The following is a 13,910-nucleotide window of genomic DNA, read 5'->3' on the forward strand; positions in this document are numbered from 1 at the left end:
GCTCGTTATTTTCTCAGTGTAACTGAACTTGTTAAATATGAGTACATCCTAAAGCAGCATGCGGGATGGGTCACACTACTCAGTAGCTTGCAGGACTGTATCCTACCTCACCAAATATATCCTGTACTTGTTACTAGGGTTCCTGCTCCTCAGGTTTCTTGAGCACTTGTTGGGTGGTTGCACAATAGTTCTCTCATCTTTCTGTTCATGATCTTGCTCTTTTTTTTTTTCCCCCCTACTCCAAATTGTACTCGTTCTTTTACACTAAGATAGTAATAAGTATTCTCACTTTTGCTATTAGGGCTTCTCTATTAGGGGTTGGAGGTTTTTTTGGCTAGAATAAATAGATTGAGGTGGAGGAAAAAAGTAGTATAAAGTATATAAATTACTGTAAATGAAAACCCTTTATAAAAACAAAATATAAAAATCAAATTCAATATCAACAGTCTAAATGGAAAGTTATTTTAATACTAAACCATGCAATTTATACAAGTAATTTATAGGATTTGAAAGATGTCGCTAGTCTTTCTTAGGTTTGCGACCATCCTGAAGCACTTTTTGAAAAGCTTTGAGTTGTATCGCTTGCTCTTGCAGTTGATACACTCTGTATTGAGAAGTTGCGCAAATGTTTTGCTCTAGAAAATAAATATTTTTCATTTCCTCCACATTCCTATGTTTAGTGTTGTGCACTCAAATTTTCTAGGTCAGAGAGCTTTATCTTCACTGGTTTTTGTTTTTCTTTTTTTAGTGTTAGAGACTCATGTCAAGGCTATGTACAATTTACCACCTCCTGTGGGAAGATATCCTACTTTGAGCTGGCACTTCAGAATAACAAACTAATCTTTATTTGCTAGCTAGAGCTGGAGGTCTTAATTTTATTCAGTAATTGATTTCTTTGTTAATAATTGGATGGATTTGAAGACACTTAAATATTTTTCTCCATTATTAACAGTACTAAATTGTATTTCCTGTTTGCCTGGGAAAAATAGGACACAGCCGAAATACAATAAATTGTTAATTGCTTTGCATATTGATACACCAGGAGCTTCCAGCTCTCTGAGCATTACAAGGACCCCAGTCCTCAGCTGCCACTGCAGGGTGTTGCTGCTCCAGGGCTTTGTTCCTACACTCACTGCTTTCTGGGATTTGATTTTAAAATTGTGCTCAATACCGTGCCGTTCAGAGTTCTTTGTTAAAGCAGCATAGCAAGTAGCAGGCCTAACATTTGCTTTTTACAATCCACAATTTGTCGTTATGCAAAAAGAATTCCTTAAATGTACTGTGGAAACAGGCAATCTTCATCAAGGATTTTGCTAAACTGCTTATAGTATTAATCACTTCATGCTCCAATACAGATTAAACAGGAAATAGGGGGAAAGATGACAAAAAGTCACATATGTCTTTATTCCCAAAGACAGCATTTAGCATCTTTTTCTAGTTTCTCTAGTCTTTTTGATTTCCTTAATGTTAAGAGAATGTAGTAGTCTGTCTACTGCACAATGTTCACTTTTCTGTGCAGAAAGCTACATACTACTTTACATTCTACCCAATACAATAGAAAGAATGGTATTGATACTAAGATTTCTTTCCAGTCTTCCCTCTAGTTGCTATCAGAGCAAATAGATTCCTTCTATGTACTCCCTTCCCGTAAAGGAAATCTGGGAAATTAAAAGGGAAGGAGGAGGGCTCCATCTAGGTTTTTAAATTCCTGTTCAGCTTTTCTTATTTTTCTCCCTACTTATTCATATTTCTTCAACTTCAAAACAGAGTTTAACTCCAGAAAAGCAAATCTAATTGTCCTCTGTGTCAGCTACACACATGAGAATATTGGGTGCAGAATCTATATGTTCATAGAGAATGAATGTCTTTATGTACTGACAGATGGTATGTGCATCGAACTGTGCAGCATCATCTACCTACAGAATCTGAAACTGCTGAGACTACTTCCAATGCTATTTTTGAATTGGTGTCTGTAGAAAAAAAAGAAAAAGAGACATTTCAAACAAGAAAAATCAGGAAGCATTTACTGTTCGGTTCTTGTTTTAGAAAGAAAAAGGTCAGGCAAGAGGGATAGATAATGAAATTTGAGGTGTGCACAGCAAAAAATAGTTTTGGTAGGGTCTGCATATTTTGGATTTCCGTATTTTTAAAAAACACGTTGACTTTTCACTGAGGTTACCCTCACATTCCACCAGTTCTTTCAGTAACACTGATCAAGCTTAATCTATTTGGGCAAGGAAGCATACCAAAGATTGTTTAATGTGCTGTGACTTGCTGATGTAAGATCTTGCAACAGCTAAATCCCTACAGTAATATCATTGTCTCCAGTTAGTAATACTGTGAGTGCTCTTAAATGTTGTTCTGATGTTCAGTGCTCAGCTCTGCTGTCAAAACAGTGCTTTTAAATAAGCAACTTTGCCACTTAGATTGTTCAGTTTTGTGGTCCACTTGCTGAATAAACCTACTTGGTTATGTATTTTGTTTGTTTCTTTCTAAAATTTAAGACCACTAAAACCTTCAAGATCCACAAAACTTGGCATTCTGACACATTCTCAAATGGTACACAAAGACTTAAATTTTATTTTAATTAACTTCTCACTCCTTCCAAGAGGTAAGCAGTGAACACAAGTATCTCATTAACATAAGGTTTTATTTATTCATGCTTCACATATAAAAGTGTTTATAACATTTAATCAAATGTGCAATAGAATTGTACATATACATAGGAATTGCCATACAAAAAGAGTAACCATTATATTTTTATCATGTGTGATATAACAAGGCAATCTAGAAAGAATGGAGTGCGATTAAAAGATTAATTTATAGAATGACCAGTGATCAGGAAGCAAAAGCTAAAAAGACACAGTGTAAACATTGGTCTCAGACTTAAGTGTGTCGTGGTTAAGCAAACCCTGTTCTCACAGGGAATAGATATTATGACTCATCCTAATTCCCTGGACTAACAAAAAAAAAAATGTTTGAGAAGCTGATTTTTTTACCCTAGGTTCTTTTTCCAAGACAGCTGAGAAAGTACAAGCAGGCTTTTTAGAGAGAGTGACTGCCCAGAGAAAACATACCGTGTCCCATAGAAACTGTGCAACTATGGATTCCACAACGGTAACTTAATAGAAACGTGTGACATGTGATCATCTAATACGCCCATTTGCTAATTTAAGAGATTGTGTTTAAAAGACTTTGCATGACAAGAATGTGTCATTTGTACAAAAAAAGACAGATGTGGTTACCTTATAATTATGCAGATTCAGCATGGGACTAGAGGGTTTTGGAGATCCTCGATGTGCTATTTATTATCAGTCTGATGATATGGCCATGTCCATATCCCTGAGGTTTCAGTGCCTCATTTGTCTGACCTGTACGTTTGACAGATAAAAAAGTTGCTTACTTATACTCACAAAGTCTGCATGGTAAAAATTGCCAGGGAAGCATTAAGTACTCAGTCTTCCTGCATTTCCTTTGCTCTGTCTTGCATTCGCTTGGGACAATAGATGGCAGCAGATCTGTATTTGGCCAGTCTTCTTTCCACAGGCAGGGTTCATAGGAGGCACTACCTAATCGTGTCAACTGGAAAACCTGGAAGACAGTTTGAGTAACAACTGGACTCTCTTGGAAGCCTTTTTTTCAGAGGCAAAAAAAATATAATAGATGCTGTCAAAACAGTTAAGCTGGCTAAAGGTTAAGCATTTGCATTTTAAAACTCCCTAAATTTAGCCTGTGATTGAATGGATGTATACACGTTTGCATACACATGCATAAACTACTGGGTGCAGTTTTAGGCACCACAGTATAAAAAGGATCTAAAGCTACTAGAGAGTGTTCAGAGGAGGCCACTAAATTGGTGAAGGGTTTAGAGGGGAAGCCATGTGAGAAGAGGCTGAAGTTGCTTGGTTTGTTCCACCTGGAGGAGACTGAGAGGAGACCTCATTGTGGTCTGTAACTTCCTCACAAGGGGAAGAGGAAGAGCAAGCACTGATCTCTTATCTCTGCTGACCAATGATAGGACCAGGGGAAATGGCAGGAAGATGGGCCAGGGGAGGTTTAGGTTGGACATGAGGAAAAAGTTCTTCACCCAGAGGGTGGTGGAGCACTGGAACAGGCTCCCCAGGGAGGTGGTCATGGCACCAAGCCTGGCAATATTCAAGAAGTATTTGGACAACATGTGCCCTCAGATACGTGGTCTGTATCTTGGGATTGTCCTATGCTAGGGCAAGAGTTGGACTGATGATCCTTGTGGGTCCCTTACGACTCACAACATTCTATGATTCTATGAAAATATATATGACTTTTTTTTTTTTAAACACACACTCAGATATTTTAAAACATTCATTATAAATTTATATAGCAAATAAACTTAATTCAAGCACAATCTCTGAAATTATAGAAGCAATCTAAATTTTCTCTTGGTGGATTACAGTGGGTTGCCAGTTAAAAAAAAAATTGTTTCCTGGGTAAGTGTAAGTGGCAGTAAAATCCATCTGTCAGAGCTGACAGAACACTGAACTTAAGGGAAATATGCCCAAGTATTTAAGAATTTGCTTAAAATAAAATAGTTAGAGAGATGTTTAATGTTCTCCTTTCATATTCCACCATCTGCTGAGGCGGATGGGTCCCTCAGCATCGAAGTGGTTGTATGCTGACGGTGCGCACAGGTGAGAACTGCTACAGAGAAGAATGGGGTCGTCAGCTAGCAGGGGAAACCCACAGATAACAGAGCATTAAATAATAATTGGAATAGAAGGTGGAGAACAGAGGTTTGGTAACAGACTAGGGAGCAGTCTGCCAACAGCAAAAATACCATAAATTGATATGATGGTGCATAAAATTAAATTTGGACAAAAAAAATTGAATCTCTGCAGCTGAGGGGGGTACATTTTTTTAGTAGTCTGGAAAGCATTTGGCAGGGCTGACCGTTCTTAGCTGTGCCACACTTAATTATGGGAAATACAAGCTGCTGCAAGAAGGAATTCTGAATGTGGCCTTTGCTACAGCTCTGTATTACTTATGAATCAATGAAACTTATTAGAGTAACCACATCATGGGTAAAATTCACTGCCACATAGGAATTTTCCCTTCAGCAGTAGCTAACCTAGAGTAGGCATCTTGAAACAGGGAACACAGATAAAAATAATTGATTCAAACTGACTGCAGAATGCAACTGTAGTCAAGCTTTGAGGTACTGGAGGTAATGCTGAGCAGAGTGGGCAACCATGAATAGGTAATTGCAAAAACCAAAGTGAATTCCCAAAGAGCACTGAATTAAAAATGGTGGTATTTTCTGGTTTTTACTTTGTATATTTGCCTTTTAATGCCAGCTTAATGCTACATTGTTTTATGGAAGCTTGTATGCTTGTTATAGGTTATATGACAAGATTCACATTTTTTTGCAATGTAAAGTTAGTAGATACCCACAAATCTGTAGCTTTGGTATGTGACAGAAAAGAGGAGAAAGGCTAAAGGCTGGCATGCTAAGTTTGCTAGCATGATACAAATAATGTCCAGTTTCCTTAAAAATGGTGATTTTTACTTTTTCTTTCCAGTCACCTGGAACTTTCTTTATATTTGCCACATTATCATCATGTAAAGTAGAGTGGCCAGAGGTAACTGGGCTAATTGTATAGAGCAATAAAGATGAGGTCAAAATTCAACTGATAAACATTATTCAGCTTATTATACTACAAAGTGTAATAATTGTATTTCTGATCCTAAAGTTTTCTAAATATCAGAATGACTTATATAATGACATGAGGGCCAACATGAAAAACAGTATCTCAAAAGTGTAAAAGTATACAGAAAATGAATGATTCAGAAGGTCAGAGAGCAAGTCTCTCTTTAGATATCTGATCTTAAAGATGGCCCATCTGGAATTGAGTATGTCCTGTCTTGTATTTGAATGTCTTGATACAGTTTCATATTATATGCAGTGCATAATTACAAAAAATACAAGGTATATGTAATGCTCTTTTTGCAGAAAACTTGTCTTTCGATAGGATCCCATTTTGAGATTTTGTGTGAATAAGAAGAAAGATGAGTTTATTCACACAATATTAACTGATTTGTACTTTGGATTATTGGCCATTTTACCACGTATTTTACTTTATTATGCTTATTAATACAGTGTGGCACCTAAATTATTTGGAGCTATAGGCTTTCAGAAAATTTGAAAATCAGACTCTATTTAAGCAAACAGGCTTACAGATTCTGATCCTAGTGCCTCTTTTTTAAAATGATATTTTAAAATGAAAGAAAATGCAAAGAATTAAATATAAATCACAAAATTGTAAGTGCAGTTGCTTGTATAATGCTAAGCTACCATACATAGCAGCCAGGAATTGTGCTAGGATCTGAATGTTCCGAGATGGATGTGCCTGTGTATATGAAAGCAGGTATATATCCTAGGGAATATAAAAAGAGGTGTATATATCCTAGACATTACCCTTCAGAGAACACACTGACTTCATGGAATTCATTGGTTTTCTCATTGCTTCATTAGAGGCTATAGTGCAGAAAAAGACTTATTACTGTTTTGGGGGACCAATAAACCTGTGATGCTGTGAACAGGAGGGAGAGTGCTGGGCAGTTGGAGTGCATGACATAGAGGTGCATCCTCTTGGCTCTCAGGTTTTGCTCTCACCTCTCCCACTAAATTCAGGCCTGTTTGTAACTAAACTATTACAAAACTAGGTTGATACTATGTTTAAGGTTACTGCAGCAAGCTAAACTGCTAAGTTTCACTTCTGATTCAAAGACTGTGTTTTTATGCATTTGGTGTAAGGCACTAATGTGGATTGGCACAGTCCCCACTAAGACTGTGTCCAGCCACTGTCAAAATCTTGTCTAATCAGTCTGTTGAGCTTCCTTACCTTAGTTTTATACTTCACAGCCACCTCTGAAATATGTGTGTAACAAGCATGTTCAGGAGGGCAAGTGAGAGTGCTGTGGCAGAGGAGGTAAAAACTCAAGCACCTTAAATACAGTGTAGGTCTGTGCATGGGGGAAAGACAAGCAGTCCACTTTTCTTGCTGGATCTGTCCCACACAATTTAAGTACAAAAACATTTTTTTCTGAGTGAGAACAAAGTATGTACCCCATTTATGCCATTCTTTTTTGCTTTAAACAAACAGGAGAACTGTAAGTGCATGTGTTGGTAGTGTGCACCAGGATTTCAGATAGATACAGAACTTTCTATATGCGGGGATTATCTGCAGATGAATATAATTATTTAATTTAATTTAATTTAATTTTACTTTGGCATTCCAGCAGAGTCTGCTTTAAGGGATGACTTCACTGAACGGCTGACTAATTTGGATGTGGAAAACAGAGATGAAGATACCTGGGTTTTGGATTGCAGACTGGGGCACTCAAACTCATTTTCTCATTCAAGCGAGAAAGAGAAGCTTAACAGAAATGTGCTACATTTGAACCTGGAACTGAATGTGAGTAAAAATCTATTCATGCTATATTGGGTTTCAACAAGCATTTCTTATATACAATTATATTTCTGGTATGCATTTATTTCTGGTATGCCTAAAACCATGTTCCAAAATATTTGACACACTGCAAAGTTTTGGATGGGATGCAGTTTTCCAGATGGTTTGTGAGTCCATATGCCTACGTGCAGCTAAGTCTGACAGCCATACATACAGAAATTTTTAAAATTATATAAATAGATTAAGATACATGATGTGTCATTTCTAAAATCATGATGGGTGTTTAGTTTAAATTAGTTGTTTTCCTGGAAAAGTACTGCAGGAGCTAGCAACTAGGAGACAACAAGGGTAAGAACAGGTACCAGGAGGATTCAAGTCATCAGGCAGCCTGTGTGTGCATGTGTGTGAGCGTGTGTGTGTGCGTGTGCACAGCCCAGGACTGCTGGCAGCCTTGCTGTTGCTTCTCTGAATTTTGAAGCAGCTGAACTGGCACTAGAGTCAGATTGGCCATGAATTTGACAGGAAAAGTTTCTAAACTTCCTGGGATATAGGACACTGAAGCTTCAGATGGCAAGCTAAGTTAATCACAGTGTGAGACACTTGCTCAACATAGCCCAGCCTGATCCAGCTGGAAATACTTGTACACTCCCAGGAGGAGCAGTAACCAGCCTACAGACAGACACGTTTTGGCAGCAGTTTTCAAACTGGAGTGATAAGGGAACAGAATGTAGTAGAAGAGGAAAGAAACATTGAGAGGATGGAATTGTTTAAAGGAAATGCTTTAAAGACGAAACTACAGAATATAGTTTGTGCAGAGAAACACTGACACAAATTTGTGTAACAGTGACATCTATGGGTACAAATACCAGAATTCACTTGGAAATACATTGACAATGCTTTGAATGATGCTTACACTCGCCATTGCTATTCTCTTGAGCTTGTTATAAAATTCATTTCTTGTCCTAACCTCTTTTTCCTAAAATAATTCATTAGAATGTTGTTCTAGTACTGTGAAGATACAGCCTTATCCTTGTAATAAAATGTTGAGATGGAGACAAATAACTGGACTGAAAAGAACTGTGACATAGTTGTTACCACTGCTACAAATACGTGCTACAACAGGAAGAATTCAGTCCATGAGGATACTTCTGCATTTACAAAGTCCTTAGGAGGAGTTCCAAATTAAAAGCCACTTAAGAACAATAATTTGAATAAAATAAGAGACATTTAAGATCAGTAAGCAGCTTGTTTCCATTTTTCTTACTCTTTTTTAAGCAGCATTTTCTGTCTAAAAATCTAATTAACTGCATTATGAAGAAGGGAATTATTTCCATTTCCTGTAGTTAACAAGGAAGAATATTTATTCCACTATTTCTAAGAGGTTGAGAACAAAAGCCTCAATTTCTATAAAAATGGGTGCTCAGCATGGGCTGATGGGCTGTTAGTGACCCACCAGGACACTTTATCCTGCAGCTGACTCCCTGTGACTCTCTTTACTGAAAGTCTTTCAGAATGAACTCCGGGCTGAATTACTTGCAGAGCTCTTGCATCTCAAAAGCTATTTTTCTGCTTCAAGATGAGTCCATGTCCAGTTGTGTGATAAGGGATTGGACCAAAAGTAGTGAGAAGGCTGCTGCTGGTGCTGCCATCAGAATCCATTTGGACTGCAGCACTGCTGTAAGCAGCCTATAAGAAAGGCAATGGCCAAAAATAGGCTGCATGAGTTGCTCTGATGACAGCAACATCTGTTCCCAGATGTCATCTTCCCTGTGCACTCCTCAGGCCAGACAGCAAGACAACTGTGGTCAAAAAATGTGCCTGTGTCTGGAGAGCAACTCTGAAACAAAGATGGTGTTTCCAGGAAATAGCAACTGAAACGGACCAATTTATTTATTCACAGTCACACTACATCATGTGGCCTATGGCCCTTTCCTGCTGTTGGAAGGAAAAGTTGAGCCTGACTGATCACAAAGTTAGGCACTACTGGTTTAAAATGCAGTTATATTCAAAATAGTGACAATGTGAAAAACAAAGCTTCTTATTGAATAGCTCTGCTTTCTACAGATTAAGAGCATTCTTACATGAACATGTAATAAATTTGTGATTGTGCATATATAGATATACTAGTGTTGGCTTATGTTATTGAAAAGATGTTTCTAGTAGTTGGAAGGAGGCAGATAAAGTAGACAAAGGAGAGAGTGAATGAATTCAGCTCTGACAGGAATTTCAAATGCACAGTCTGTATCAGAAGCCTGAAAAAACTCCTGCATTATATTTTAAATCTTAGTTGGAGCATGCTGCATTCTCATTCCCAATCCAGCACAGAGAAGATACAGAGATACAGAAGTTAATGAAACAAAATAGAAATGCAACTCCACCCTTTTCTTTATTCAGCATTTTATCTCAGATAAAAAAGCACATAAATGAGATGTGAAAATGCAGCTAAAAGAACTACTAATAGCTAGTAAGTACCTAAGAAATTCTGGTTAATTATTTGATGTGACTATGTGGATTTGATTTTATAAAGTTTTTGCTTAATCTTTAAACTATTATATATACTGTTGATGCGGAGCAAAAGGCCTGTTGAAATGAAAAGGTGAAAAGAGAGCAACCTAGAAAAGGAAAGCACAAAGGGAAAGATTAAAAATTCATCTCCATTCTTTGTTACACTAAGTGGCAGCCTTTGTGCCTTAATGCACAAAGATCTTACTCAGTTTACTTCCACAGTTTACAGTGATCTTCTGTTCCCTTTGTTACTTGTATGTCTCCTCATTTTAACCAGGAGATCAGCCGATACATCTCTTCTACAAGTTCTGCCTCAGAACTCCCATTGGTTTTTCATATGATGGGTTTTACAGGCTGTTTCATACATTTATTGGTACAATATTCACTCCTTCAAAATAGTCAGCTGGCTTTCTTAACATGCTTTCTGATTTTATATCCATATAACTATTACAGTCTTTTTTCACATTCTCTAAAGTAGTCCATATCTCAATGTCAAGCAGAATTCTGATGAAGATGTTAAAAACCACATTGCATTTCTACAGCCCCCTACAGCAAATGTGTCTGGTGTCCCCTCATTCTGTTAACATCAAGTAATGCTGAACTTTGATAAGAATTATCATATCTATGTTTCTGTTGCTACATCTGAACTTAATTACTTACATTAAGGCTATTATGTTGGCTATACTCAGGTCCTCAAACCTCAGGAAAATTGCTCACATGATGGTCTATAGTGAGGGAACAGTTTCCTTCCATCTTCTCTGCCTTTTCTATTTTGGAGCATTTTAAGAGTTAAAATGCTAAGTATAAAACGAGATAAACAGCAGGAGAGACAGACAGGAGAGCAGGAGAAAGATCATTATCAGTCAGCACTGTAAGCATCGGGCTGGGGACAGGGCAGAGGGCAGGACTGTGTCAGCTGAGCTTCAGCTCAGTTCAAACTGCCTCAGCCACAGCAACACCCTGCTGCTTCATATGGCTCTTCTGAAGCCTGACACAGTTCCTGCATATTCGATTCTATGATTATTTTCAAGAAATTATGCAAAATTTTCTTGATTTAAGGCTCTTTATGTTGACAAAACAGTAAGAAGTTTTTCTGTACAGTTTAGCCACTTGGCTGTTTTGTCGAACGTCTTCATGCCCTGCTCATGTTTCTCTAGTTTGCTGTTACAGTGATCTGAAAAGGCAATCTGAATAGATACGGGGTCAGGAAGCCTCGAGACCTGCTTTATGATAGTGATAGAAATTAGATTACTTTCTTATGGCTTAATGTGTTTTCTTCAAAGCTAGTTTTAAAACCTAATTCAGGGGAGCTCTGAAGACACCTCAAGAACAGAACTGGAGTTAGTTGTAGGTGTGACTTCTGTCTGTGATGAAATGTAGGTCAGAGAGGGTGTGGATTATTAAATGTCCTTTAAACTGTAAGGAATGATTGTCCATTTTGTATAATTAGTGCGTTGACTGCCCTGAAAGTTGCTATGACAGGTTTTAGGGCCTTTTCTGAGGCACCAGAGAGCTGTCAGTTTTATTAAGTAAAGAGACTTGTAACATTATCATAACTGATTTTTTCCAGAGATTCTGATTTCTTCCTTTAGATGCAGTATTACAGCCTGTTCAGAAAGACTTTCCTTATGAGGTAGATCCACCCAGCATTAAAACACTTCTGCCAACAAATTGGCTTTGTCTCATTTGCACATCACAATATGATGATCGCCTTCTTGTGTAAAAATATTAAGGGCACATATTGATGTATTTTACCCAGAAACGCTCTATTGGGTAAGTACCAATGTGTATTTCATTACCAGTTATCCAGTCCCTCAACAGGGGACTGTCCACTGGGATGATCGTCAGACTGTGAGAAGCAAGTCCTTACAAAATCATTATTTGAGGCTGGGGGTTTATGAACTGCGTGGTGAATTCGAGAGACTGGCTGGCTTCCAGTTTTTGATCATTTCTCCAGGGGTAGATACAGAGACGAGTTCCTTTTTTCATCCTTATGCTCAAAAAGTTGAAAGTTTCTTCTTGCTTCCTAGAGAAGAGGTACATATAAAGCAGTATCATTTTCTGCAAGTTTGTGAGATTACCTCTGGTTTTATGAGGTATATTTCTACATCTGGAGTTTTAATTATCCAGTGTTCAACTCTGGGTTTTCTAGCATCTCAATACATTGCACAACTTTGGCCTGATGCTCAAAGCACTATCCTTTTTACTACTACTTTGATCATTGTTTCATAAATTTAGTTGGGATGTTGTTTAGATGTAAAGTATGGTTTTCTTGCTTTTAAGTCCACTTTTAAACTAAACTTTTCATATGTACTATTAAAATCTTAAATAGTGAGATAGTGGCTGTTTTCAATAACCTGCCTATGTACAATCTTCATATGACTATTACAGCTTGGTGACCATAGATTATTACAGTGTGGGCTGACATTAATAAAAACAGATAAATAAATATTTTAGCATAATCTGAATAAGTAGGCTTAGTTTAAAAGGTACCATGAAGTTGCTCATATAGGTATATTTTTTGTTAGTGGACAACGAAACTGTTCCTGAAAAATATGATTTAATGTTTATGCATCCTAAGTTAACCAAGCCCTAAATAAATAGGTACATAAATAAATAAGCAAGACAACCACAGAAACCAGGACAGTGAACAATTCGTCCTGTGGCTGAACATAAAAATAGATGTAACTTTAAATGTAGAAAACTTTGGTTCAGTAGTTATTTTGTCATAAAATGAAATTTAGAATTGCTGTAGATTTGCCTTCAAGAAATCTTGTCTTAGGGGAAATCACCAGTGCTGAGGTAGCTGCCTTCCACTTGTCTTACTAACCCTGGGAATAGAACAGGATGTTGGCATAGGGAGTGATAAAGACTGTGTGTCTCTTTCCTTATGTAGAGCTTCCTTTTGTGATATTCATCTATATTAAGCCTAGAAAACCAGGGGAGCCATGACCTGTCAGTCGTTTCTGTCCTTGGCACCTGAAGATTAAGCACAGTGGAGAAGTGAGTGGGGAGCTTACTACAGGAAATGGCAGGCAGTAATGCAGAAGACATTGTTGTTCTATGTTAAATCACAGATAAAGCTGGGAATGATTCCAGTGCCCTTTGTCTACAGGTATGCATGCAACCCTGTAATTGAAAAGGTATCTGTAAGCTTCATCTAAGCCCTTAGCATCACAATCTGATTGTCGGGAAACTTTCCTCCTGCAGCAGATACTAATGGCTTTTGCTGTTGACTTTATGATCTTTTATAGTATATTGAAAAGGTAAACAGGTCCTTTTTGTATGGTCTACATTTTTAAACATTAACCCAAAAGTTAAATGTGTTGGGATACTTTGTTGTTGCTTCTTGTCAGTAATATTCAGCTTTTCAGTAAATGTTCTTCAGTGATCTGAGGCAGCGGTGAGATCTGCAGCTGATTTCCCTGTAAAGGACAGCTTTCCCGTGTTGCTTGCTTAAGATTACTCATCACAGCTAAATGGCTGACTCTAGAATGACCCTTCTAACTTGGGTGCAAAAAAAGGAACAGTATCTTTGAATTTCTAAAGTACAATGTGGAAATTTGACTAAACAAACTTCTTAAAGGCCAGGGACTAAGAATATAAATTCCTGCATATTTGCAGTCCCCATAGTTCCAAAAATAAGAAAAGGAGCAAAAGTGAAGATTTTTGACTGGAACCTGAGCTAGCAAAGGTGCTTACGAGTATTTTGTACTTTATTTATACGTGTTTTGTGGAAAAAAAAAAAATCCCTTACAGCTTCTGTTAATATTGAATTATATAGTCTTGAAGATTTCCTTCAAAATTTTTTGCCAGTATTAAATAAAACAGTCTCACACACACATCATTACCAGGGCAATAGATATAGAGGGAAGTTATCAAAAAATATGTCAGCAGAGATTGTTCTGGCTTGAAATACTCCAGGTTTGGGTGCAGTGCAGATGGGCGTCCTGCCTGATT

Source organism: Antrostomus carolinensis, unplaced genomic scaffold (assembly GCF_000700745.2).
Source record: "Antrostomus carolinensis isolate BGI_N321 unplaced genomic scaffold, ASM70074v2 scaffold2784, whole genome shotgun sequence".
In the NCBI taxonomy this organism is placed as follows: domain Eukaryota; kingdom Metazoa; phylum Chordata; class Aves; order Caprimulgiformes; family Caprimulgidae; genus Antrostomus; species Antrostomus carolinensis.